The following is a 27,029-nucleotide window of genomic DNA, read 5'->3' on the forward strand; positions in this document are numbered from 1 at the left end:
TGGTTCTTCTCTGATTGACTTCTTTCACTCAGCATAATACCCTCCAGTTCCATCCACGTTGAAGCAAATGGTGGGTATTTGTCGTTTCTAATGGCTAAGTAATATTCCATTAAGATACAGACCTTTTGCACAGCAAAAAATCTTTGACAAAACTAAAAGACAACCTATAGAATCAGAGAAGATATTTGCATTTGTCTTATCAGATAAAGGTCTTGTATCCATAATATATAAGAACTTATCAAATTTAACAACCCAAAATTAAAAAAATCAAGTCAAGAAATGGGCAGAAGACAGGAACAGACAATTCTCCAAAGAAGACATACACATGGACAAGAGGCACATGAAATAATGATCCACATCACTTGGAATCAGGGAAATCCAAATCAAAACCACAATGAGATACCACCTCCCAGAGAAAGGAGAACCCTTTTCCCCTGTTGGTGGGAATACAAAGTCTGGAAAACAGGATATAGTTTCTTCAAAAAGTTAAAAATAGAGCTACCCTACGACCCAGAAATTTCACTAGTAGGTATTTATCTGAAGGAATCAAATATAGGGATTCAAAGGGGCACATTCACCCCAATGTTTATAGCAGCAATGTCCACTATAGCCAAACTATGGAAAGAGCTCAGATGTATATCAACAGATGAATGGATAAAGAAGAGGTTATATATATATATATATATATATATATATATATATATATATATAATGGAATATTACTCAGCCATCAAAAATAATGAAATCTTACCATTTGCAATGATGTGGGTAGAACTAGATGGTATTATGCTAAGGGAAATAAGTCAGTCAGAGGAAGACAAATATCATGATTCACCTTATAGGTGGAATTTAAGAAACAAAACAGATGAACATAGGGTAAAGGAAAGAAAAATAAAATAACAGAGAGAGAGGGAAAGTATAAGAGACTCTTAATTCTAGGAAACAAACTGAGGGTTGCTTGAAGGGTTGTGAGTTGAGGGATGGGATTATTGGGTGATGGGTATTATGGAATGCACTTGATGTAATGAGCACTGAGTGTTATATACAACTTATGAATCACTAAATTCTACACCTGAAACTAATAGTACACTACATGTTCACTAAATTGAATTAAAACTTTAAAAAATACTGTTGTCATAGAAATGAATAACATTAAGAACACTACACAAAAGAAAAGTACTAGGCAGTATCACTGTGAATATAGATACAAAGACTCTCAAAATACTCCCAAACTTAAATCATCATCACGTGAAAAGAGCATGCATCATGATCAAGTGGGATACACCTCCTATGATGCAAAGGAAATGAATCAGTGTGATAAACCGTAGTGAAAAAATAAATGATAAATTCACATGATTATCTTGACGGATAATGAAAGGCATATTTCAACACTCTTTCATGATAAAAACACTCCTGGGAATTAGATATATGAGAATCTTACTTCAATGCAATAAACGCTATAAATGAAAAGCCCACAGCTAACACTGTATTTGATAGTGAAATGTTGAAAACTTTTCCTTCAAGATCAGTCACCAGACAAGGGTGCCTGGTATGTACAATTCCTATTCAACATGGTCCTGGAAGCCCTAACCAAAACAATCTGGTCAGAAAAAGAAAAGATGTTCAAATAAGAGACAAAGAAATAAAATTGTCTCTCCTTGCAGATGATGTAATGTTATACATAGACACACCTTAAGGACTCTGCCAAAAAGTTGTTAGAAATATATAAACAAATTCAAGATACAAAAACAACATGCAAAAATCAGTTGTAAAAAAACTCTACTGTATTTTATATAATAACAATAAACTATATGAAAAATAACACTCCATTAACTGCAGCATTAAAAGCAATTAAATACTTAAGAATGCACTTTATCAAAAAGGTGAAAGATCTGTACACTCAAAACTATACAATATTGATGAAAAAATTGAAGCAGATGTAAATAATTGGAAAGATATCCCATATTTATGGGTCAAAAGAATTAATAGTGTTAACATGTCTGTACAATTCATAACCTCCCATAGATTCAATGCAATTCTTGTGAAGATTCTGATGGCATTTTTAATAGAAATAGGAAAAAGTAATCCTAAAATTTATACACAAACACAAAAGACCCTGAATATCCAAGCAATCTTTACAAAAAACGATGAGGTGAGGCATCACACATTCTGATTTCAAACTATATTACAAAACTATAGTAAACAAAACAGTTTGGTACTCGCATAAAAAAGACACATAAAACAATGCGAAAGGGGGATCCCTGGGTGGCGCAGCGGTTTGGCGCCTGCCTTTGGCCCAGGGCGCGATCCTGGAGACCCGGGATCGAATCCCACATCGGGCTCCCGGTGCATGGAGCCTGCTTCTCCCTCTGCCTGTGTCTCTGCCTCTCTCTCTCTCTCTGTGACTATCATGAATAAATAAATAAAATCTTTAAAAAAAAAAAAAAAAAAAAAAAAAACAAAAAAAAACAATGCGAAAGAATTGAGATCCCAGAAGTAAACCCATGTATATATATTCAACCTTATTTGACAAGAAAGCCAGAAATATTCAGTGGGAAAGATAGTCTCTTCACTAATTGTGTTAGGGAAAATTAATTTTCACATGCAAAAGAATAAAAATGAACCCCCATCTTACACCACTCATAAAAATGAACTTGCAATGGATTAAAGACATAAATGTAAGGCCTTAAACCATAAATCTCCTAGAATACATAGGGACAAAGCTCCTTGACATTGAGCTCCAGTGCAGCACTGGTGTGTGTATATATATTTATTAGCACAATAAATTTAGTTAACCCATCTACCATGTAACATAGTTATCATATCTTCGTGTGTGTGTGTGTGTGTGTGTGTGTGTGCTGAGAAACTTTAAGATCTGCTCTCTTAACAAGTTTCTAGTATACAACATAGTATTAAGTATAGTCACATGCTGTCCGTTATATCCCCAGAAAGTACTCATCTTATAAATGGGAATTTGCAGCATTTGGCAATGAATTTGTGGATATGACAGCAAATGCATAAGTGACAAAAGCAAAGTAAACAGATGAGACTATATCAAACTAAAAAGTTTATGAACAGCAAAATAAATAAATGAAAAGGCAACCTATGAAATGAGATAAAATATTCTGATGAGGGCTTAATATCCAAAATATCTAAGGAAATCATGCAGCTGAATATCTGAAACAAGCAAAAATTAATGCAATTTAAAAATGATCAACAAAATTGGTGGTGGGACCACGATGTCCATCGAAAGATGAATGGATAAAGAAGATGTATATATATACAATAGAATATTACTCAGCCATTAGAAACGACGAATACCCACCATTTGCTTCAACGTGGATGGAACTGAAGTGTATTATGCTGAGTGAAGTAAATCAATCAGAGAAGGACAAACATTCATTCATATGGGGAATATAAAAAATAGTGAAAGGGATTAAAGGGGAAAGGAGACAAAATGAGTGGCAAATATCAGAGGGGGTGATGGAACATGAGACCCTCCTAACTCTGAGAAACAAACAAAGGGTAGTGGAAGGGGAGGTGGGCGGGGGGACGGGGTGACTGGTGACAGGCACTGAGGAGGGCACTTGACAGGATAAGCACTGGGTGTTATACATATGTTGGCAAATCAAACTCCAGTAAAGAATATGCAAAAATATGATAATAAAATAAAAATGATCAGATGACCTGAATAACCATTTTTCCAGAGAAGATACCATGTGGCCAACAGATACATGATTTCACTAATCATTAGTGAAATTCAACTCAGAACCACAATGAAATGTCACCTCACACCTGTTGGAATAGCTGTCATCAAAAAGATAAGAGATAATAAATGTTGGCAAAAATGTGGAGAAAGGGCAACCCTTGTGCACTGTTGGTGGGAATGTAAATTGGTACAGCTACTATGGAATACACTTCAGGTTTCTAAAAAAAACTAAAAATTAAACTATGGTATATTTCAGTAATTCCATTTCTGTGTTTATATCTGAAGGAAATGAAATCATCTCGAAGAGACATGTACAACCCCATATTCATTGCAGCCTTATTTACAATAGCAGAGACAAAGAAACAACCTAAGTGTCCATCAACAGATGAAAGGATAAAGACAATGTGTGTGTGTGTGGGGTCCAATAAGGTAGTTTATTTTTTTAAGATTTTACTTATTTATTCATAAGAGACACACAGAGAGAGGCAGGTACATAGGCAGAGGGAGAAGCAGGCTCCATGTGTGGAGCCTGATGTAGGACTCGATTCTAGGACCCCAGGATCATGACCTGAGCTAAAGGCAGATGCTCAACCACTGAGCCACCCAGGTGCCCCAAGAGGTAGTTTAAAAAGATCCCGAACTCACCTCTTTCCACAGACACACCATATCTATGACATATATGGATTATTTACCTCTGAAAGAGATTTGAAAACTATATGAACTGCTCTCCACAACAAAGGATAATAGGACCACATTGAATTGGGTATGGGAGGTGGAAACATGGTTCTTCAAAAAACAAAACAAACAAACAAACAAACAAAAAAAACCACCTTCAGTGCAGCACCAAACAGTAAAGAGGTATCTAACCAGATAGGCACTTTTCTCAGAGGAGTGAAGAGTTGATGTCTTATATTAGGCACCCTGGCCTTTGGGGTTTGCAACAGAAAGATGAACCCCCCCCCCAGAATATCCAGCTTGGAAAACCAATGGGGCTGACATCAGGGGTCCCCAGGTGCTGTAGTAAACAGATTCCCCTCTTGGCAGGCTTGGATGTGGTCCTGCTCATCCTAAGACACAGGTAAAAAAGAATAGGTTTTTAAAATGTGCCTAGAGTATATGTGAGGGAAATTAATTTACTGATCTAGGGCATAGATGGTGGGGGGAGCAGTTGACAAGCTCCCTAGACACAGAGGTGCTGGTGGACATCATTGGTGCTAGGTTCACATAGCCTGCTATGGGGATGCATGGGAGCAAATGGTGGCAGCATTGCTAAGGCCAGACAGCATGAGACAGTTGCACTAGTCCTCATTCTCTGGCTGGGATGGGAGAACATGAATGGTTGGGGAGTTCTCTTGTTCCCTGGCTAAAATCTGCACTTGTAGATGGTTGTGAAACTGCCTTCCCTTGGTTGGGGCTGATGTGCATTTGTAGTAGTGGCATTCTCCTGCTCCAAGTCTAAAACTGACATGTATGGAAAGACAAAGCACTTTCCCACTGCATTTCTGAAGCCCATGAATATGAGCAGCCAAGACATTTTCCAGCTTTCTTTCTGAAGCCAGTGAGTATGACCCACCTCCTACATTTTACAGATACCTTGCTAAAGCCAGTGAATGAGCACACCCAATTCATACAGGGGACACTACTTGATCACCTGGCCCTGGTGGTCAGAAGGGATGGCATTTCAGAGCTCTACAGAACTATAACAATTAGGACAGTGCTTGGCAGTCCACCACATGCAGGGCACTCCACATACAGCAGATGGAAACTCACCTCCAGTCTTCCTATGAAAAAGGCCTCTTTACTTATCCTGGAGCTTCAGGCTCAAGGACAGGCTTCAGATTACCCACATATCTAGTGGTTAACAAGATGCCAAAAAGAGAACATAAGCAGAGAGAAACTACACTTGAACCCACATTTACACCTCACTACAGCTCAATGAGACCTCCCAGAAATAAGATTATACATACACCTGAAGCTCAGATTTTCACAACTATTCTCCAGGGGACACTTGAAGTTCTCCAGATCTGGAGGCTAGCAGGAATTACAATTGAAGCACCACTGGACTATAGATATTTGCATACTTTAAGACCTTCTGACTGAGGGCCTGGCTTCCAACCACCCTGAAACTAGGTATTAAATGAGATCACTCACATTGAGTCACTAACAGGTACATTCTCAACAACAGGGGTATATCAAGCATAAATGATGCAGTTTAGACAATCACAGTACCAAAAGGCACCAAGAGCTAGGACAAGGGGGATCCCTGGGTGACTCAGCAACTCAGTGGTTTAGCGCCTGCCTTTGGCCCAGGGTGCGATCCTGGAGTCCCGGGATTGAGTCCCACGTCAGGCTTCCGGCATGGAGCCTGCCTCTCCCTCCTCCTGTGTCTTTGTCTCTCTCTCTCTCTCTCTCTCTCCTCTCTCTCTGTGTGTCTATCATAAATAAATAAATAAACCTTTAAAAAAAGAGCTAGGACAAGTTAAAATGAGAAGGATCATAAGCTCCATAATATTACTCATTCAAGAGTGGGAGAGGTAGCTATTGTATCTAATACATAGAAACAAAGACAGAGATTCAAAAAACATAGAAATATATTTTAAAAACCACAAGACAGAGGGAGCGGGGCAAGATGGCGGAAGAGTAGGGTCCCCAAATCATCTGTCCCCACCAAATTACCTAGATAACCTTCAAATCATCCTGAAAATCTACTAATTCGGCCTGAGATTTAAAGAGAGAACAGCTGGAATGCTACCGTGAGAAGAGTTCATGCTTCTATCAAGGTTGGAAGACGGGGAAAAAAGAAAGAAACAAAAGGCATCCAAGGGGGAGGGGCCCCGCGAGGAGCCGGGCTAAGGCCGGGGCGAGTGTCCCCAGGATAGGAAAACTCCGTCCCAGAGAAGGAGGAGCTTCACCAATCTTCCCGGGTGGAAAGGTGCCCGCAGGGAGTTAGAGCAGGACCCCAGGAGGGCGGGGATGCCCTCGGGCTCCCTGGGACGCTAACAGACACAAGCACGCCCAGGAGAGTCCTCCGGGCTCCCAAAAGGGCTGCAGCGTGCACAAATTGACCTGGGAGCAGATCAGAGGGGCTCAGGTGGCGGCTCTGCGCGGAGGGGGCTGTACGGCACCGGGAGCAGCTCGGCGGCGGCGGCTCCAGGAGAGGAAGAGGCTCCGTGCGGAGGGGGCTGTGCGGCTACGGGAGCAGCATGAAGGGGCTCCGGTGGCTGCTCTGGGGAGAGGCGGCTGCGCGGCCTGGAGCGCGAATCCAACAGCGCAGTCCCTGGAGCACAGGGCGCCAGGACACAGCCCAGGATCCGGCCTCCCCCGGGACAGAGAGGCCGGGAGAGCCCAGGACAGCAAGGACGCTCCTGCCCCGAGCTGAGCAGATCAGCGGCCCCACCCCGGAGCCACCAGGCCCTGCAGACAAGAGCTCCGGAGTTCCTGCAGGGGCTGAATCCAGGTTTCCAGAGCTGGCCTCTGCCACTGGGGTTGTTCCTCCTGGGGCCTCACAGGGTAAACAACCCCCACTGAGCCCTGCACCAGGCAGGGGGCAGAGCAGCTCCAACAAGTGCTAACACCTGAAAATCAGCACAACAGGACCCTCCCCCAGAAGACCAGCTAGACAGACAAGTTCCAGGGGAAGTCAAGGGACTTAAACTATACAGAAACAGAAGATACTCCCCCGTGTTTTGTTTTGCTTTTTTGATTTCTCATTGCTTCCCCCACCCTTTTCTTTCCCCTTTATTTCTTTTTCTTCTCTTTTTTCCTTTTTTCTTCCTTTTTTCTTTTTTCTTTTTCTCTTTTCTTTCCTTCTTTCTCTCCTCTCTTTTTCTCCTTTTCCCAATACAACTTGTTTTGGCCACTCTACACTGAGCAAAATGACTAGAAGGAAAACCTCACCTCAAAAGAAAGAATCAGAAACAGTATTCTCTCCCACAGAGTTACAAAATCTGGATTACAATTCACTGTCAGAAAGCCCATTCAGAAGCACTATTATACAGCTACTGGTGGCTCTAGAAAAAAGCATAAAGGACTCAAGAGACTTCATGACTGCAGAATTTAGATCCAATCAGGCAGAAATTAAAAATCAATTGAATGAGATGCAATCCAAACTAGAAGTCCTAACGACGAGGGTTAACAAGGTGGAAGAACGAGTGAGTGACATAGAAGACAAGTTGATGGCAAAGAGGGAAACTGAGGAAAAAAGAGGCAAACAATTAAAAGACCATGAAGATAGATTAAGGGAAAAAAACGACAGCCTGAGGAAGAAAAACCTACGTTTAATTGGGGTACCCGAGTGCGCGGATAGGGACAGAGGGACAGAATATGTATTTGAACAAATCATAGCTGAAAACTTTCCTAATCTGGGAAGGGAAACAGGCATTCAGATCCAGGAAATAGAGAGATCCCCCCGAAAATCAATAAAAACCGTCCAACACCTCGACATTTAATAGTTAAGCTTGCAAATTCCAAAGATAAAGAGAAGATCCTTAAAGCAGCAAGAGACAAGAAATCCCTGACTTTTATGGGGAGGAATATTAGGGTAACAGCAGACCTCTCCACAGAGACCTGGCAGGCCAGAAAGGGCCGGCAGGATATATTCAGGGTCCTAAATGAGAAGCACATGCAACCAAGAATACTTTATCCATAAAGGCTCTCATTCAAAATGGAAGGAGAGATAAAGAGCTTCCAAGACAGGCAGGAACTGAAAGAATATGTGACCTCCAAACCAGCTCTGCAAGAAATTTTAAGGGGGACTCTTAAAATTCCCCTTTAAGAAGAAGTTCAGTGGAACAATCCACAAAAACAAGGACTGAATAGATATCATGATGACACTAAACTCATATTTTTCAAAAGTAACTCTGAATGTGAACGGGCTTAATGACCCCATCAAAAGGCGCAGGGTGTCAGAATGGATAAAAAAGCAGGACTATTTGATGTCTACAAGAGACTCATTTGAGACAGAAGGACTCCTACAGCCTGAAAATAAAAGGTTGGAGAACCATTTACCATTCAAATGGTCCTCAAAAGAAAGCAGGGGTAGCCATCCTTATATCACATAAACTAAAATTTACCCCGAAGACTGTAGTGAGAGATGAAGAGGGACATTATATCATACTTAAAGGATCTATCCAACAAGAGGACTTAATAATCCTCAATATATATGCCCTCAATGTGGGAGCTGCCAAATATTTAAATCAATTAATAACCAAAGTGAAGAAATACTTAGATAATAATACACTTATACTTGGTGACTTCAATCTAGCTCTTTTACCTTCGATAGGTCTTCTAAGCACAACATCTCCAAAGAAACGAGAGCTTTAAATGATACACTGGACCAGATGGATTTCACAGATATCTACAGAACTTTACATCCAAACTCAACTGAATATACATTCTTCTCACGTGCACATGGAACTTTCTCAAGAATAGACCACATACTGGGTCACAAATCAGGTATGAACCGATACCAAAAAATTGGGATCGTCCCCTGCATATTCTCAGACCATAATGCCTTGAAATTAGAACTACATCACAAAAAGAAGTTTGGAAGGACCTCAAATACGTGGAGGTTAACGACCATCCTGCTAAAACATGAAAGAGTCAACCAGGAAATTAAGGAAGAATTAAAAAGATTCATGGAAACTAATGAGAATGAAGATACAACCGGTCAAAATCTTTGGCATGCAGCAAAAGCAGTCCTAACGGGGAAATACATCGCAATACAAGCATCCATCCAAAAAGTGGAAAGAACTGAAATACAAAAGCTAACCTTACACCTAAAGGAGCTAGAGAAAAAACAGTATATGGACCCTACACCCAGCAGAAGAAGAGAGTTAAGATTTGAGCAGAACTCAACGAATTCGAGACCAGAAGAACTGTGGAACAGATCAACAGAACCAGGAGTTGGTTCTTCGAAAGAATTAATAAGATAGATAAACCATTAGCTAACCTTATTAAAAAGAAGAGAGACAAGATTCAAATTAATAAAATCATGAATGAGAAAGGAGAGATCACTACCAACACCAAGGAAATACAAACGGTTTTAAAAACATATTATGAACAGCTATACGCCAATAAATTAGGCAATCTAGAAGAAATGGACACATTCCTGGAAAGCCACAAACTACCAAAACTGGAACAGGAAGAAATAGAAAACCTGAACAGGCCAATAACCAGGGAGGAAATTGAAGCAGTCATCAAAAACCTCCCAAGACACAAGATTCCAGGGCCAGATGGCTTCCCAGGGGTATTCTATCAAACGTTTAAAGAAGAAACCATACCTATTCTACTAAAGCTGTTTGGAAAGATAGAAAGAGATGGAGTACTTCCAAACTCGTTCTATGAGGCCAGTATCAGCTTAATTCCAAAACCAGACAAAGACTCCACCTAAAAGGAGAATTATAGACCAATATCCCTGATGAACATGGATGCAAAAATTCTTGACAAGATACTAGCCAATAGTATTCAACAGTACATTAAGAAAATTATTCACCATGACCAAGTAGGATTTATCCCCGGGACATAAGGCTGGTTCAACACTCATAAAACAATCAATGTGATTCATCATATCAGCAAGAGAAAAACGAAGAACCATATGATCCTCTCATTAGATGCAGAGAAAGCATTTGACAAAATACAGCATCCATTCCTAGACCACTCTCTTTCACCATACACAAAGATAAACTCAAAATGGATGAAAGATCTACATGTGAGACAAGAGTCCATCAAAATCCTAGAGGAGAACACAGGCAACACCATCTTTGAACTCGGCCCCAGTAACTTCTTGCAAGATACATCCACGAAGGCAAAAGAAACAAAAGCAAAAATGAACTATTGGGACTTCATCAAGATAAGAAGCTTTTGCACAGCAAAGGATACAGTCAACAAAACTAAAAGACAATTTACAGAATGGGAGAAGATATTTGCAAATGACCTATCAGATAAAGGGCTAGTTTCCAAGATTTATAAAGAACTTATTAAACTCAACACCAAAGAAACAAACAATCCAATCATGAAATGGGCAAAAGACATGAACAGAAATAGGAAGGAACTACCCTATGACCCAGCAATTGCACTACTATGTGTTTATTCAAAGGATACAAAAATAGTGATTCAAAGGGACACATGCATCCCAATATTTATTGCAGCAGTAGAGCCAAAACATGTAAAGAGTCCAAATGTCCATTGACTGATGAATGGATAAAGAAGATGCATGTAGGGATCCCTGGGTTTTGCAGCGGTTTGGCGCCTGCCTTTGGCCCAGGCACGATCCTGGAGACCCGGGATCGAATCCCACGTCGGGCTCCCGGTGCATGGAGCCTGCTTCTCCCTCCGCCTATGTCTCTGCCTCTCTCTCTCTCTCTCTGTGTGACTATCATAAATAATAAATTAAAAAAAGAAGATGCATGTATATAAAATGGAATATCACTCATCCATTAAAAAGAATGAAATTGGATCACTTTTTACACTACAGACAGTAGTAAACTCAAAATGTATTTAACATCTAAATGTGAGAACTAAAACCATAAAAATCATAGAAGTGAGCAGAGTTACTAACTTCTGTGACATTGGCTGCAGAAACTTTTTTCTAGATACATCTCCTGAAGCAAGGGAATCAAAGAAAAAATAAGCTATTGGAACTTCATCAAAATGAAGAATTAATATTGTGAAAATGTCAATGTTACCCAGGGCAATTTACACGTTTAATGCAATCCCTATCAAAATACCATGGACTTTCTTCAGAGAGTTAGAACAAATTATTTTAAGATTTGTGTGGAATCAGAAAAGACCCCGAATAGCCAGGGGAGTTTTAAAAAAGAAAACCATATCTGGGGGCACCACAATGCCAGATTTCAGGTTGTACTACAAAGCTGTGGTCATCAAGACAGTGTGGTTCTGGCACAAAAACAGACACATAGATCAATGGAACAGAATAGAGAACCCAGAAGTGGACCGTGAACTTTATGGTCAACTAATATTCGATAAAGGAGGAAAGATTATCCACTGGAAGAAAGACAGTCTCTTCAATAAATGGTGCTGGAAAAATTGGACATCCACATGCAGAAGAATGAAACTAGACCATCAAAATGAAAAGCATGTGCAGAGTGAAGAAAATAATCAACTAAACTAAAAGTAACCTAGGAATGGGAAAAGATATTTGGAAATGATATATCCATTTAAGGGCTGTATCCAAAATATATAAAGAATGTATACAACTCAACACCCCTAGACAAATAATCCATTTAATAAATGGGCAGAAGACACGAACAGACATTTCTCCAGTGAAGACATCCAGGTGGCCAAAAGACACATGAGAAGGAGAAGGTGCACAACATCTCTTCCTATGAGAGGAATGCAAATCAAAATGATTAGAAGATATCTTCTCACACCTGTCAGACTGGCTAAGGTCAGCAACCTAAGATACAACAGGTGTTAGCCAGGATGTGAAGAATGGAAACACTCATGCACTGTTGGTGGGAATACAAAGTGGTGTAGCCAGTGTGGAAAACGATATAGAGGTTCCTCAAATGATAGAGGTTCCTCCTAAAGTTAAAAAGTATAACTACTGAATAATCTCGCAATCACAATAGTGGATATTCACCCAAAAATACAAAAATAGTAAGTCAAGGAATACATGCACTCCTATGTTTATAGCGGCATTATTTACAATGGCCAAATTGTGGAAGTAGCTCATGCGTCCATTTATTAATGAATAAAGAAGATGTGTTATACACATGCACACAGGAATATTATTTAGCCATGAAAAAAGAATGAAATATTGCCATTTGCAATGAAATGGCTGGATCTAGAGAGTACAATATTAAGTAAAATATGTAAAAGATAAATACCATACTATTTCACTCTTACGTTAAATTTAAGAAACAAAACAAATGAGCAAAAGGAAGGAGAGAGGGAGAGAAACCAAGAATCAGTCTCTTAATTATAAACAAAACAGCAGATGTTTACCAGAGTGGAGAGGTAGATGAATGGTTTAAGTAGATCATCAGGATTAGTGAGTGTGCTTTTTGTGATGAGCACTAGGTGTTGAATGGAACTGCTGAATTGTTGTATTTTACACCTGAAACTAATAAAACACTCTGTTGCCAAAAATAGGGGAAAAAAGAAAAAATACGATAACATACGGTGTCAGAAATCCAGAACTAAAAAATACCTCCAACATTCTTAAGAGCAGGTTTAGACAAGAGTATTAGATACATATTATCAATATGAAAATCATTGTCTAAATGTACTCCACATATTTTATCTCATTTATTTTCCATTTGTGTGACATCCTTATTTTTACAACTGAGAAAATATAGACTTAAGGTAAGTCATCTGGCAAAAGGCATTCAGCTAATAAATAGTGAGACCAGGTTTGGAATCCATATTTTACTGGCTCCCAAACTTTTTCACCTTTGTATGTTGACCTCTAAATGTAACTTGTCCAAATTTTGTTATTTTTTTATCTGAGTTTTACCTCATCAAATAGACTATAAGCCATGATTGAGTTCTCTTTCTCATTTTTACTATAATCCATAGAATAAGGTAGGGCACATAACAAACTTTAATTATGTTCTATTAAGTGGCCTGTAAACTTTGGTCATGTTCCTACTTTTTGTTGGACAAGGAACCGAAAATAATGAAGCATGATTATCTTAATGATAATAAAAATTATCAAATTTTATTCAAAATATGGCCAGGGAATAGACTACCACCACTTATTTGCAGATACAAATACTGAGTCCATAAAATTTTATTGAGCATCTACTAAGTGTAAGGCACAGTATAATTGACACTTACCAAGATAACTGTCCTATCTCCCACACTCTTGGCAGTGATTTTCAAGGTATTTAAGTGGGGGAATTTCCCTAAAGTATGGAAGCTTACACTTAAGACCATATTCATTCAGCATAATTAACTGCTTTCTGAAGTAAGCTACAAATTACATCAAAGTTATAAAGGTGCGCTAATGAAAGTCACTATGTGCTGGCTGGGGAGTGGTTTCTATCTAAACCTAAAGTTCAGACAATACACATGACTTTTCTTTAAGAATCATCCTACTGGTGTAACTGGATGACAGGCCCTGAGGAGGACACTTGATGGGATGAGCACTGGGTGTACTATGTTGCGAAATCGTACTTCAATAAAAAAAAAAGCTAATGAAGGCAGAAACATAAGATAAATTACAATTATACTTTTCTGTCTTTGTGTAAAGAATGTGTAGGTTAGAATAATTGAACTTTCAGGAACTTCAACCTTGAGATTTACAATCAGATGAAAGCAAAAAGACTAGGGACAGACATACCAAAAACAAAACATGATATAAATAGACAAGGAAGCAAGTCCTGCCCACCCAGAGACCTTCTTTTCCCTCCTTCTCTCCACTTACTTTTATTCTTTTTCTCTGACTTCAGCCTACCCTTCCTCCAGCCTCTTCCTTTCCAGATATTTTCTCTTATCCTTTCCCCTTCCTTCTCTTTCACCCATTTTCCCTTGAATATCTCTTTCACAGTTTTAGAAAGAAAGCTTTATGTTTATTGGGTCTGAATATATTGTTTTTCTTATGTCCATGTCATACTTAAGTCACACTGTTCAAAACTCAGCAGGATTCTGGAAAAATATGCAAAGGTCAAACTCTAATACTCCCTTGGAAATACACTCTCTAAAACTCAGAATTTACTCCCTCTTGGGCTTCAAAGTGGAGAAGATGAACCATACTCACTTTCTCTCTGAACTTCATAAAAAAGAGGAGAAGAAAGTCCCTGAGGGCCTAGTGGGAGGAGGCAAGAATGAATGACCAACATCATTTTGCTGGGGCTGGCAACAGCTCTCATCCAACGGCCTAGGGGATCACAGAAATATCTGCAGAGCTGATATAAATGGAGGACCTAGAGATCACTTTTCCTTTTCTTCCTTCTCCTCAGTCCTTCATACATGCATCAGGAGTACAGAAAACTAGCTGGATGCTTGGTCGGATGCCTGGAATAGGTCCTCCCTTAAGAAGAGCCACTGCACAAATGTCAGCTGGACAGTTTGCAGTAGTGTTATTTAAAAAGTACAAAGGAATCAACAAAACTTCTTATATTACAAAGGCAAACAATGAAAAACTGAGCCTTAAAGAGGGCCATCACTGGAGGTTGAACACACCTGGGCATCCTGCCTAAAGCTGGGTACTCTTGGCATCAGGGTTGGTTGTAAAATGGAATTGGGTGGCATAAAAGGAGAAAAGGGAGGCCATTCTGCTGGCATCCAGAATTTTCACTTTAGAGGAGATTAGGGGCAATAAGCTGGGTTGGAAAGGAGGTAGGGAGACTAAAAGACTTGTCTTGAAGTTGCAATTATATTGTAAGAGTACTGTGTTACAGATCATTTAAATATAAAATTTTAAGTGATCCCTTCACTTACACTTCTTACAAGATTAAGAAAATATCAATTAGCCACTTAAAATAATGTATTAATATTATTACTATTCTTATTCTATTTGCTATGGTTAAGGGGCACAGTCAAAAGTTATGGAGGTATCACCCCTTGGTACATAGAATTGGGGTGGAATGCTTAGTGGGGAGACTGAGGCATCCAAGGTAGCCAAACAACCAAACAAAGGATAAGAGTGTGAATAGTCAAATTCAAGGGGCGGGGAGGATGGCAGAGGAGTAGGGTCCCCAAGTCACCTGTCCCCACCAAGTTACCTAGATAACCTTCAAATCATCCTGAAAACCTACGAATTTGACCTGATATTTAAAGACAGAACAGCTGGAATGCTACAGAGAGAACAGTTTTCGCTTCTACCAACATAGGAAGGTGGAAAAAAAAAAAAGAATCAAGTGGGGGAGGGGCCCCGTAGGAGCCAGCTAAGGCCAGGTGGTGAGAGCCTCCGGGACAGGAAAGCCCAGTCCTGGAGAAGCGGGAACTTTAAAAGTCCACACCGGATTCTTCCCAGATGGAAAGGTGCTCAGCAGGGAAACCAGGCAGAACTGCAGGAGTTCCAAGTTCCCCAAGTAACTGATAGAGGAAGTGCGCCCCGGGGGAGAGCGCGTCACAGACTGTTGGCCAAGCTGGGTAAAGGGCTGGAGCGCACGCTAGGTGGGGCCTGGGGGAGAAGCTCAGGCAGCGGCTCCGGTGGAGGGGCCTGTGCCCTGCTGTCTGCAGGAGCTGCGGCAGCAGGAGCGTGATTCCAGCAGCACAGGCCCAAGATCCCAGGGCTCTGAGCAGACACAGCCCAGGATCCTGTGGTCCCCCTGGGACAGGCAGAGGCAGGGAGTGCACAGGACAGCAAGGACGCTCCTACCACTGGGCGTCCCCAAGCTGTGCAGAGCAGCACCCCATACCGAGGGTGCATCCAGGCCAGTGTGGACTGGGAGTCTGCATTAGTAACTGCAGGAGCTGACTCCAGAGGTGGAGAGATGGTCGCCCCCAGTGTTGTTTTTCCTCCTGGCGTCACCCTGTGCCAGGGATGAAGTGGGACCACTAGGGAACAGGGGCCTTACAGGATAAACAGCTCCCACTGAGCCGTGCACGGACCTGAGAATCAGGACAGCAGGGCCCTCCCCCAGAAGACCAGCTGGAAGGACAGGGGAAGAGCAAGTTCTTGGCCGAGCAGGGCTGGAAAGCTCCAGGGGAAGTCTAGGGATTTACAGAATATAGAACCAGAGAATACCCCTCCTTGATTTTATTTTTGTTTTTGTTTTTTTCCTTTTTCTTCCTTTTATCAATACAACTCGTTTTTAGCCACTCTGCACTGAGCAAAATGACTAGAAAGAACTCACCATGAAAGAAAGAATCAGAAACAGTACTCTCTCCCACAGAGTTACAGAATTTGGATTACAATTCGATGTCAGAAAGCCAATTCAGAAGCACAATTATAAAGCTACTGGGGGCGCTGAAAAAAAGCATAAACAAGTCAAGAGACTTCATGACTGCAGAATTTAAACCTAATTAGGCCAAAGTTAAAAATCAATTAAATTAGATGCAATCCAAACTGGAGGTCCTAATGACAAGGGTTAATGAGGTAGAAGAAAGAGTGAGTGACATGGAAGACAAGTTGATGGCAAGGAAGGAAGCTGAGGAAAAAAGAGAAAAACAATTAAAAGACCATGAGGAAAGGTTAAGGGAAATAAATGACAGCCTCAGAGGGAAAAATCTACGTTTAATTGGGGTTCCAGAAGGCGCCGAGAGGGACAGAGGAAAAGAAGGCATATTTGAACAAATCATAGCTGAGAACTTCCCTAAATTGGGGAGGGAAACAGGCATTCAGATCCAGGAGATAGAGAGATACCCTCATAAAATCAATAAAAACCGATCAACAATTCTACATTTAATAGTGAAACTTGCAAATTCCAAAGATAAAGAGAACATCCTTAAAGCAGCAAGAGACAAGAGATCCCTAACTTATATGGGGAGAAATATTAGATTAACGGCAGACCTCTCCACAGAGACCTGGCAGGCCAGAAAGGGCTGGAAGGATATATTCAGGGTCCTAAATGAGAACATGCAGCCAAGAATACTTTATCCAGCAGAGATCTCATTCAGAATAGGAGAGAGAAAGAGTTTCCAAAATAGGCAGAAATTGAAAGAATATGTGACCACCAAACCATCTCTGAGGGGAGTATTAAGGGGGGCTCTGTAAAAGAAAGAGGATGCCCAAAGAAATAATCCACAAAACAGGGACTGAATAGGTATTATAATGACACTAAATTCATTTCTTTCAATAGTAACTCTGAACGTGAATGTGCTTAATCATCAAATCAAAAGACACAGGGTTTCAGACCGGATAAAAAAACAAGACCCATCTATTTGCTGTCTACAAGAGACTCATTTTAGACCTAAGGACACCCACAGCCTGAAAATGAAAGTTTGGAGAACCATTTATCATTCAAATGGTCCTTGAAAGAAAGCAAGGGTAGCTATCCTCATATCAGATAAACTAAAGTTTATCCCAAAGACTGTAGTAAGAGATGAAGAGGGACACTATATCATACTTAAAGGATCTATCCAACAAGAGGACCTAACAATCATGAATATTTATGCCCCTAATGTGGGAGCTGCCAAGTATATCAATCAATTAATAACAAAGTAAAGACATACTTAGAAAATAATACACTAATACAATACACTGAACAAGTTGTACTGGAAAAAGTAAGGAAAAGGGGAAGAATAAAAGGGGGGAAACAAACAAGAAACAAAAAATAAGGAGGGGTATCCTTTGATTCTATATATTGTAAGTCCCTTGACTTCCCCTGGAGTATTTCAGGGCTGCTAGCTTAAGAACTTGCTCTTCCCCTGTCCTTCCAGCTGGTTCTCGGGGAGGGGCCTGCTGTGCTGATGTTCAGGTGTGTGCACCTGGGGGAGCTACCACCCCCTGCCAGGTGCACGGTTCAGTGAGAGGTGTTTATCCTGTGAAGTCCTTGCTCCCTGGCTATCCTGCTTATTAGTCCCAGGCACAAGGTGACACCAGGAGGAACAACAACAGTGGTGGTGCCCAGCTCTCCAGCCCTGGTGTCAGCTCCAGCAGTAACTACTGCAGTCTCCCAGTCCACAGGGGCCTGGATGCTCCGGGGCGAGGGTCGCTGTTCTGCACAGCTCCGGGGTGCCTAGCGGTAGGAGCGTCCTCGCTGTCCTGTGTCCTTCCGACCTCTGCCTGTCCCAAGGGGAGTGCCAGATCCTGAGCTGTGTCCCCTGTCGCCTTCTGCTCCAGGGCCTGCGTCATTGGCATCGTGCTCCTGGGCCACGCAGAGCCCTCTGCACGGAGCTGCCGCCTGAGCCACAACCTGGGCTTCTCCCGGGTTCCGCTGGGCACATGCTCCAGCCCCTTAGGGAGCTAGACCTGCGGTGTGTGGCGTGCTCTCCCCTGGGGCGCACTTCCTCTGTTAGTGACCCCGAGAACCTGGGGGCCCCACTGCCCCTCCTGGGATCCTGCCCAAGTTCCCTGTGAACACCTTTCTGTCCAGGAAGATTGGTAAAGTTCCTGCTTCTCCGCGACTGGGCTTTCCTGTCCTGGAGGCACTTGCCGCCAGGCCTTTGCCCTGCTCCTCTTGGGGGCGCCTCCTCCTTGGATGCTTTTTTATTTTTATTTTTTTCTGTCTTCCTACCTTGTTAGAAGCATGAACTCTTCTCATTGTAGGATTCCAGCTGTTCTCTTTAAATCTCAGGCTGAATTTGTAGGTTTTAAGGATGATTTGAAATTTATCTAGGCAAGTTGGTGACTTGGGGTTCCTACTCTTCTGCCATCTTGCCCCACCTCCTGTTTATCTTTCAATGTGAAATTTTCATTTTATTTATTTCTTTTTCCCTTTTCAAATAATCTATCAACTCTTTATGTCTTTTATTAACTCTCATTTAAAAAAATATTTTTGGCTTCCGTTCACGTTATTTGAATACATATACATATATGTTTTGTTTTCTTTACAATTTTGGGATTTAGTGTGTTTTAATACACAGACCAATATAAATTCATGGACAAGTAGATGACCCTTTTTTTGACAAATCCATGATATTATATTCTCTCTCTCTTCCCCCCTCTTTTCTTCCATTTTTTTTCTTTGGCCTTTTCTTTTGCTTTGTGACTTCATCAGATTTGTCTAGTGTGTATTTTGCTAGGGTTGCCACTGATAGTTTTTTATTCTGTTCACACACTCATGCATTCTTCTCTGGACAAAATGACTAGAAGGAGGAATTCATAAAAAGAAAGGAACCAGAGGTATACTCCCTGCCACAGATCAAGTTGATATGGATTTAAGTAAAATAGCAGAGATTTAATTGAAGACAATAATAATAAGATTACCGAGTGGGGCTTGAAGTAAAAGCATAAAAAACATTAAAAATCTTTTAGTGAAGAAATGAGATCTAATCGAGCTGAAGTAAAAAATACTGTGAGATGCAATCTAAATTGAATGCTATGGTAGCTAGGGTAAATGAGGCAGAAAGGGAGTAAATTACATAGAATAAAATTGATGGAAAGGAAGGAAGCTGAGGAAAATAGAGAAAAACGACTAATTGCCCATGAGGAGAGGCTTTGAGAAATCAGTGACACCACAAAAAGAACCAATATCAGAATTATGAGTGACTGAGGGTGAAAGGAGAGAGAGAGTGGACCAGAAGTTATATTTGAGCAAAAAATAGCTAGAACTTCCCTAACTTGAGGAAGGAAACAAGCATACAAGTCCAAGAAGTAGAGAGGACCCCTCCCAAAATAAAAAATAGACCAACACCCTGACATATAATATTGAAACTTGCAAATGTTAGAGATCAAGAGAAAATCCTGAAAGCAGCTCAAGACAAGAGATTCCTAAAATACAGAAGGAGAAATATTAGACTGACAGCAGACCTATTCACATAGACATGACTGGCCAGAAAAGGCTGGCATGATATATACAGGTTACTAAATGAGAAAAACATGCACCCATGAATATGTTAATCCAGCAAAACTACCATTCAGAATGGAAGGGAAGATACAGAGCTTCCAGGACAGACAGAAACTGAAAGAATATGTGACCAAGCCAGGCCTGAAGAAATATTAAGGGGGATCTTATAAATGAAGAGGGAGCCCAGAAGTAACATAGATAGAAACAGAGACAATCTACAGAAAAGGAGACTTTACAGGTAATATAATGGCACTAAATTCATATCTTTCAAAAGTTACTCTAAATGTAAATGGGCTAAATGTTCTAATCAAAAGACACAGGATACCAGATTATACAAAAAAGCAAGACCCATCCATATGCTGTCTACAAGAGACTCATTTTAGAAACTAAAGACACTCCCACACTGAACATGAGGGGGTGGAGAACTATTTACCCTGTGAATGGACCTCATAAGAAAGCTGGGGTAGCAATCCATACATAAAGCAAATTAGATTTTAAATGAAAGACTGTAGTAAGAGATGAAGAGGGACACTACATCATACTTAAACTGTCTATAAAGCAAGAAGATATAACAGTTATAAATATTTCTGCTACTAATGTGGGAGTAGCCAATTATATGAATCAATTAATAACAAGAAGTAAAGAAACAGATTGATAATAATACAAGGGGATTTCAATAGCCCACTCACAGCAATGTTTAGATCATCTAAGCAGAAGAACAAAAAAGAAACAAAGGCTTTGAATGACACACCAGACCAGATGGACTTTATAGATATACACAACATTCCATCCTAAAGCAACAGGATGCACATTCAGTTCAACTTCACATGGAACTTTCTCCAGAATAGATCACATACTGGGTCACAAATCAGGACTCAACTGATAAAAAAGATTGGTATTTTTTCCAGAATATTTTCAGACCACCAAGTTTTGAAACTTGAACTCAATCACAAGAGGAAATTTGGAAGGAATGCAAACACTTGGAAGTTAAACAGCATCCTACTACAGGATGAATGGGACAACCAGGAAATTAGAGTGGAATTTAAAAGAACATGCAAACTAATGAAAAGGAAAGCACAACTGTTCAAAACCATTGGAATACAGCAAAGGCGGTTGTTAGAGGGAAGTACATTTCAATATAAGCCTTTTTCAAAAAATTATAAAAATTTCAAATACACAAGCTAACCTATACCAAAAGGATCTGGAGAAAGAACAGCAAATAATGCCTAAACAGAGCAGAAGAAGAGAAATAATAAAAATTTGAGCAGAAATCAATGAAATGGAAATGAGAAGAACAGTAGAGTAAGTCAGCGAAACTAGGAGCTGGATCTCTGGAAGAATTAATAAGACATGAACTGCTAGCCAGACTTATTTTAATAAGAAGAAAGTACCCAAGTTAATAAAATTATGAATTAAAGAGGAGAGATCATGACCAACACAAGGAAATACAAATCACTTTAAGAACATATTATGAGCAACTATATGCCAACTAGTTAGGAAATATGGAAGAAATGGATGCATTACTGGAAACTTATAAACTTCTAAAACTAAAAAAGGAATACATAGAAAACCTGAAAAGACCAATAACTATAGAGGAAATTGAAAGAGTAATAAAAAACCTCCAAAAAAACCCAAGGGTCCAGGGCTGGATGGCTTCCCAGGGGAATTCTACCAAAAATTTAAAGAACAAATAGCTATTTTTCTGAAGGTATTTCAAAAAAGAAAAATGGAAGGAAAACTTTCAAACTCATTCTCTGAGGCCAGAATTACGTTCATCCCAAAACCAAACAAAGATCCCTCCAAAAAGTAGAATTAGAGACCAATATCCCTGAAGAATATGGATGCAAAGATTTTCATCAAGATACTAACCAATAGGATTTAACAGTACATTAAAAGTATTATTCACTAAAACCAAATGGGATTTTTTCCTGGGATGCAAGTCTGGTTCAACATTCAAAAATCAACCAACATGATAGATCGCATAAAAAAAAGAATGGATAAGAACCATATGACCCACTCAATTGATACAGAGAAAAGCATTTGACAAATAGAACATCCTTTCTTGATTAAAACTCTTCAAAGTGTAGGGATAGAGGGAACATTCCTCAGTATCTTAAAAGCCATCTAGGAAAAGCCCACATTGAATAGCATTCTCAATGGAGAAAAAATGAGAACCTTTCCTCTAGGGTCAGGAACACAACAGGGATGTCCACTCTCACCAGTTATTCAACATAGTACTAGAAGTCCTAGCCTCAGCAACCAGACAACAATAATAAATAAAAGGCATTCAAATTGGCCAAGAAGAAGTCAAATGTTCCCTCTTCACAGATAACATGATACTGTATAGAGAAAACCCAAAGATTGCTAGAACTCATAGAGCAATTCAGCAATGTGGCAGGATACAAAATCAATGCACAGAAAGCAGTGATATTTTTGTACACTAACAATGAGACTGAAGAAAGAGAAAGTAAGGAATTGATCCCATTTATAATTGCACTAAAAACCATAAGCACCTGGGGGTAAACCTAAACAAAGAGGTAAAGGATCTTTACAAACTACCAAACACTTCTGAAAGAAATTGAGGAAGACACAAAGAGATGGAAAAACGTTCCATGCTCATGGATTGGAAGAATAAATATTGTGAAAATGTATATGCTACCCAGAGCAATCTACAAACTCAATGCAATCCTTATCAAACTATCATTGACATTTTTCACAGAGCTGGAACAAATAATCCTAAAATTTGTATGGAACTGGAAAAGACCTCAAATATCCAGTGAAATATTTAAAAAGAAAATGAAAGCTGGGGGCATCACAATGCCTGACTTCAAGCTGTATTATGAAGCTATGATAATCAAGATAGCATGGTTCTGGGACAAAAACAGACACATAAATCAATGGAACAGAATAGAGAACCCAGAAATGACTCTCAACTCTGTGGTCAACTAATCTTCGATGAATTTGGAATGAATATCCAATGGAAAAAAAGACAGTTTCTTCAGTATATGGTGCTGGGAAATTGGACAGCCACATACAGAAAAATAAAACTGGAATCTTTTTTTACCTCAACTAGAGCAACTTCTTGTAAGCCAAGTTTCCAAATGCAAGAGAAAGGGAAAGAAAAATGAACTATTGGGACTTCATCGAGATAAAAACTTCTGCCCAGCAAAAGAAATAGTCAACAAAACTAAAAGGCAACTTATGGAATGGGAGAAGATATTTGCAAACAAAATATCAGATAAAGGGCTACTATCTAAGATCTATAAAGAATTTATCAAGCTCAATCCCCCAAACCCCAAATAATTCAATCAAGAAATGGGCAGAAGATATTAAGAGACATTTCTCCAAATAAGACATACAAATATTAAGCAGATATATGAAAACAATGTTCCATAGCACTTGGCATCGGGGAAATACAAATCAAAACCCCAATGAGAAACCACTTTACACCAGTTAGAATGGCGACAATTAACAAGATAGGAAACAACAAATATTGGCAAGGATTTGGAGAAAGGTTGGTGGGAATGCAAGCTGCTATAGTCACTCTGGAAAACTTTATGTAATTTCATCAAGAAGTTAAAAATAGAACTGTCTGTGACTCAGCAATTATACTGCTGGGTATTTACCCCAAAGATACAGATTTAGTGAAATGAAGGGGCACCTTCACCCCAATGTTCCTAGCAGCAATGTAGACAGTAGCCAAACTATGGATGGAGCCACAATGTCCTTTGGCAGATGATTGGATGAAGAAGATGTGAGATAGATAGATAAAATGGAATATTACTCAGCCATAAGAAAGGATGAATACCTACCATTTATATAGATGTGGATGGACCTGGAAGGTATTATGCTGAGTGAAATAAGTCAACTGGAGAAAGGCAATTATCATATGGTTTCACTCTATGCATTATATCAGAAATAGTACAAGGGACCATATGGGAAGAAGGGGAAAATCAATGGGGGAAATCAAAGAGGGAGACAAATCATGAGACACTCTTAACTCTGGGAAACAAACTGAGGGTTACTGCAGGGGAGGTGGATGGGTGGGGGGATGTGGTCAATGGGTGATGGGCATTAAACAGGGCAGGTGATGTGATGAGCACTGGGTGTTATATGCAACTCATATATTATTGAAAACTACATCTGAAACTGATGATGTACTTTATGTTGGCTAATTGAATTTAAATTTAAAAAGTATACTTGAGGAATAAATAGATTAGGAGAGGTAAAAGAATGGATCAGAGTGCTGGAAGAAAGAATATAGGAAAGCAACCAAGCTGAAAAGGAAAAAGAAAAAAAACGTACTAAGAAAAGTAAGAATAGTTTAAAGTAACAGAAATTTTATCAACTGTATTAGCATTTGCATTACATGGATCCAAGAAGAGATATAAAAAGAGACAGAAAATTTATTTGAATAAATAGTAGCTGAAAACTTCCCTACTCTGGATAAGGAAACATACATTCAGATACAGGAGACAAAAAAAGCCCCCAACAAAATCATCCCAAGGTGTTGCACTCCAAGAATATAATTAAAATGGCAAATGTAGTGATAGAGAATTTTAAAAGCAGCAAGAGAAAACAAAGGGTTACATATTAGGAAAACCACATAAGGCTATCAGCTGATTTTTCAACAGAAACTTTCTGGGACAGAATGCTGTGGTTTAATATATTTTAAGTCCTGGGGGAGAGAAAAAAAGCCTTTGACAAGAATATTTACCTAGCAATGTTATCATTTAGAATACAAGGAGAGAGAGTTTCCCAGATGAACAAAATTTAAAGAATTTCATCACCACTAATCTGCCTTAAAGGGATTAAATTAAATCCCCCTTTTATAGGGAAAAATGGCCATAAGTAGAATTAAGAAAATAATGAAAGGGAATTTTTTCCACAGGTAAATATAAACATAATAAAAGTAGATTAATCATTTATAACACCAAGTACAGGGGTTAATGTGCAAATGTAGTGAAATCAATTATGTTTATAAAAATCTGTCAAGGGACTCACAAAATAAAAGGGTGTAAAATATGACATGATATATATAGACATAGGTGGGGTGGAATAAAAATCGACTGCTTCAAAATGGATTTAACTTAAGCAACCATCAACCTAATATAGACTTCTAAAAGCATAAAGATATTATGTATGAGCCTAGTGGTCAACAATAGTAAAAATCTGATATGTAAAACATAAAGAGAAATGAATGAAAGCATATTACTAAGGAAAACCATCAAATCAGAAATGAGGAGAGGAAGAGAAGAAAAAAACCCAGAAGAGTACAAAAATAATGGTAAAACAAGTAACAAAAACGCAATAAGTACACATCTATCAATAATTTCTTTGAATGAATGAAATCATATGGTATGTCTTTCTTGACTGACTTATTTTGCTTATCATAATACTCTCTAGCTCCATTCATGTCATTTCAAATGGCAAGATTTCATTCTTTGTTATGGCTAGTAATATGGAATTTAAGAAACAAAGCAAAGAGAAAAGGAAAGACAGTGAGAGGCAATCCAAGAAATTGAGGGGATGTTGATTGGGGATGGGTTAAATAGCTGATGGGGATTAAGGAGTGAATTTATGATGAGCACCAGATGTTGTATGGAAGTGTTCAACTACTATATTTTACACCTGAAACTAATATTACACTGTATGTTAACAAAGTGGAATTTAAATTACTTAAAAAATAATATATTTGAGTGTATGTGGAGTAAATGTGACAACCAAAGACAAAGGGTGACTGAATGGATAAAAAGTTGACCTCTATACATGCTGCCTACAGTATACTCACATCAGACCTAAATACATAGGTGATTAAAAGTGAAGTGATGAAAAAACACCAGACAAATGGCAGCAGAAAGCAAGCTGCAGTAGTAATATTTATGTTGGATAAAATATGTATTAAAACAAGGACTGTAACAAAAGACAAAGATATTACATAATGATAAATGTATCATTTCAACAAAAGGATATAACAATTGCAAATATCTATGCACCTAACATAGAAGCACCTAAATACATATGGCAAATATTAACAAACATAAAGGGAGAAATTGACAATACAGTAATAGCATGGGTCTTTAACACATCATTTATATCAATGAGTACATCAACCAGACAAAATCAACAAAGAAATACTGCCTTTGAACAACACATTATACCAGGTGGTCTTAACACATTTATACAGAACATTATATCACCAAACAGAAGAGTACACAATATGTTCAACTCCACATGGAACATTCTTCAAACTAGATCATGTTAGGCCATAAAACAAGTCTCAATACATTTAAGAAGACTGAAATTATATCACACATTTTTTACCACAACAATATAAAACTAGAAGCCAATTACAAGGGAAAAAACTGGTAACAAAAACAAAAACGTGTGGATGATAAACAATATGATACTAAACAACCAATGACTTAATTGAGAAATCAGAGAGAAAATAAAAAATATAGGGATACAGATAAAATGCAAACATAAGGGTCTGAAATCTTTGGGACTGTACTGACAATAGTAAGAGGGAAATTTATAGTAGTACAGGTCTACTTCAAGAAACAAGAATCTTCTTAAATAAGCAATCTAATGTTACACCTAAAGGAATGAGAAAAAGAATAAACAATTCTCAAAGTTAGTAGAAGGCAAAAAATAGTAAAGAACAGAACAAAAATACATGGAATAGAAATTAAACAAAAACAATATAATAGATCAATGAAAGGTTGAGCTAGTTCTTTGAAAAAATAAGCAAAATTAATCAAACTCTATCCAGATTCATCAAAGAAAAAAAAGGGAGTGGATCCAAGTAAATAAAATAAAAAATGAAAGGGGAGAAGTAACAACCCACTGCACAGAAATACAAAGGATTACAAAAGACTACAAAGAATTAAATGCTACTTGAGCTAAGATGGTGGTATAGCAGGAGGATTCTAGTGTTGCCTAGTCCCTCAAACATAGAT

At 39.0% G+C, this 27,029-nt stretch overlaps 1 protein-coding gene across 1 annotated transcript in view; it reads right to left on the bottom strand.

The window, feature by feature from the left end:
• Window positions 1-27,029, bottom strand: part of KLF8 (KLF transcription factor 8) — a 340,994-nt gene that overhangs the window by 179,856 nt on the left and 134,109 nt on the right. The gene's annotated exons all lie outside the window — the stretch shown is intronic.

The sequence above is a fragment of the Canis lupus genome, chromosome X, assembly GCF_048164855.1.
Source record: "Canis lupus baileyi chromosome X, mCanLup2.hap1, whole genome shotgun sequence".
NCBI classification, from domain to species: domain Eukaryota; kingdom Metazoa; phylum Chordata; class Mammalia; order Carnivora; family Canidae; genus Canis; species Canis lupus.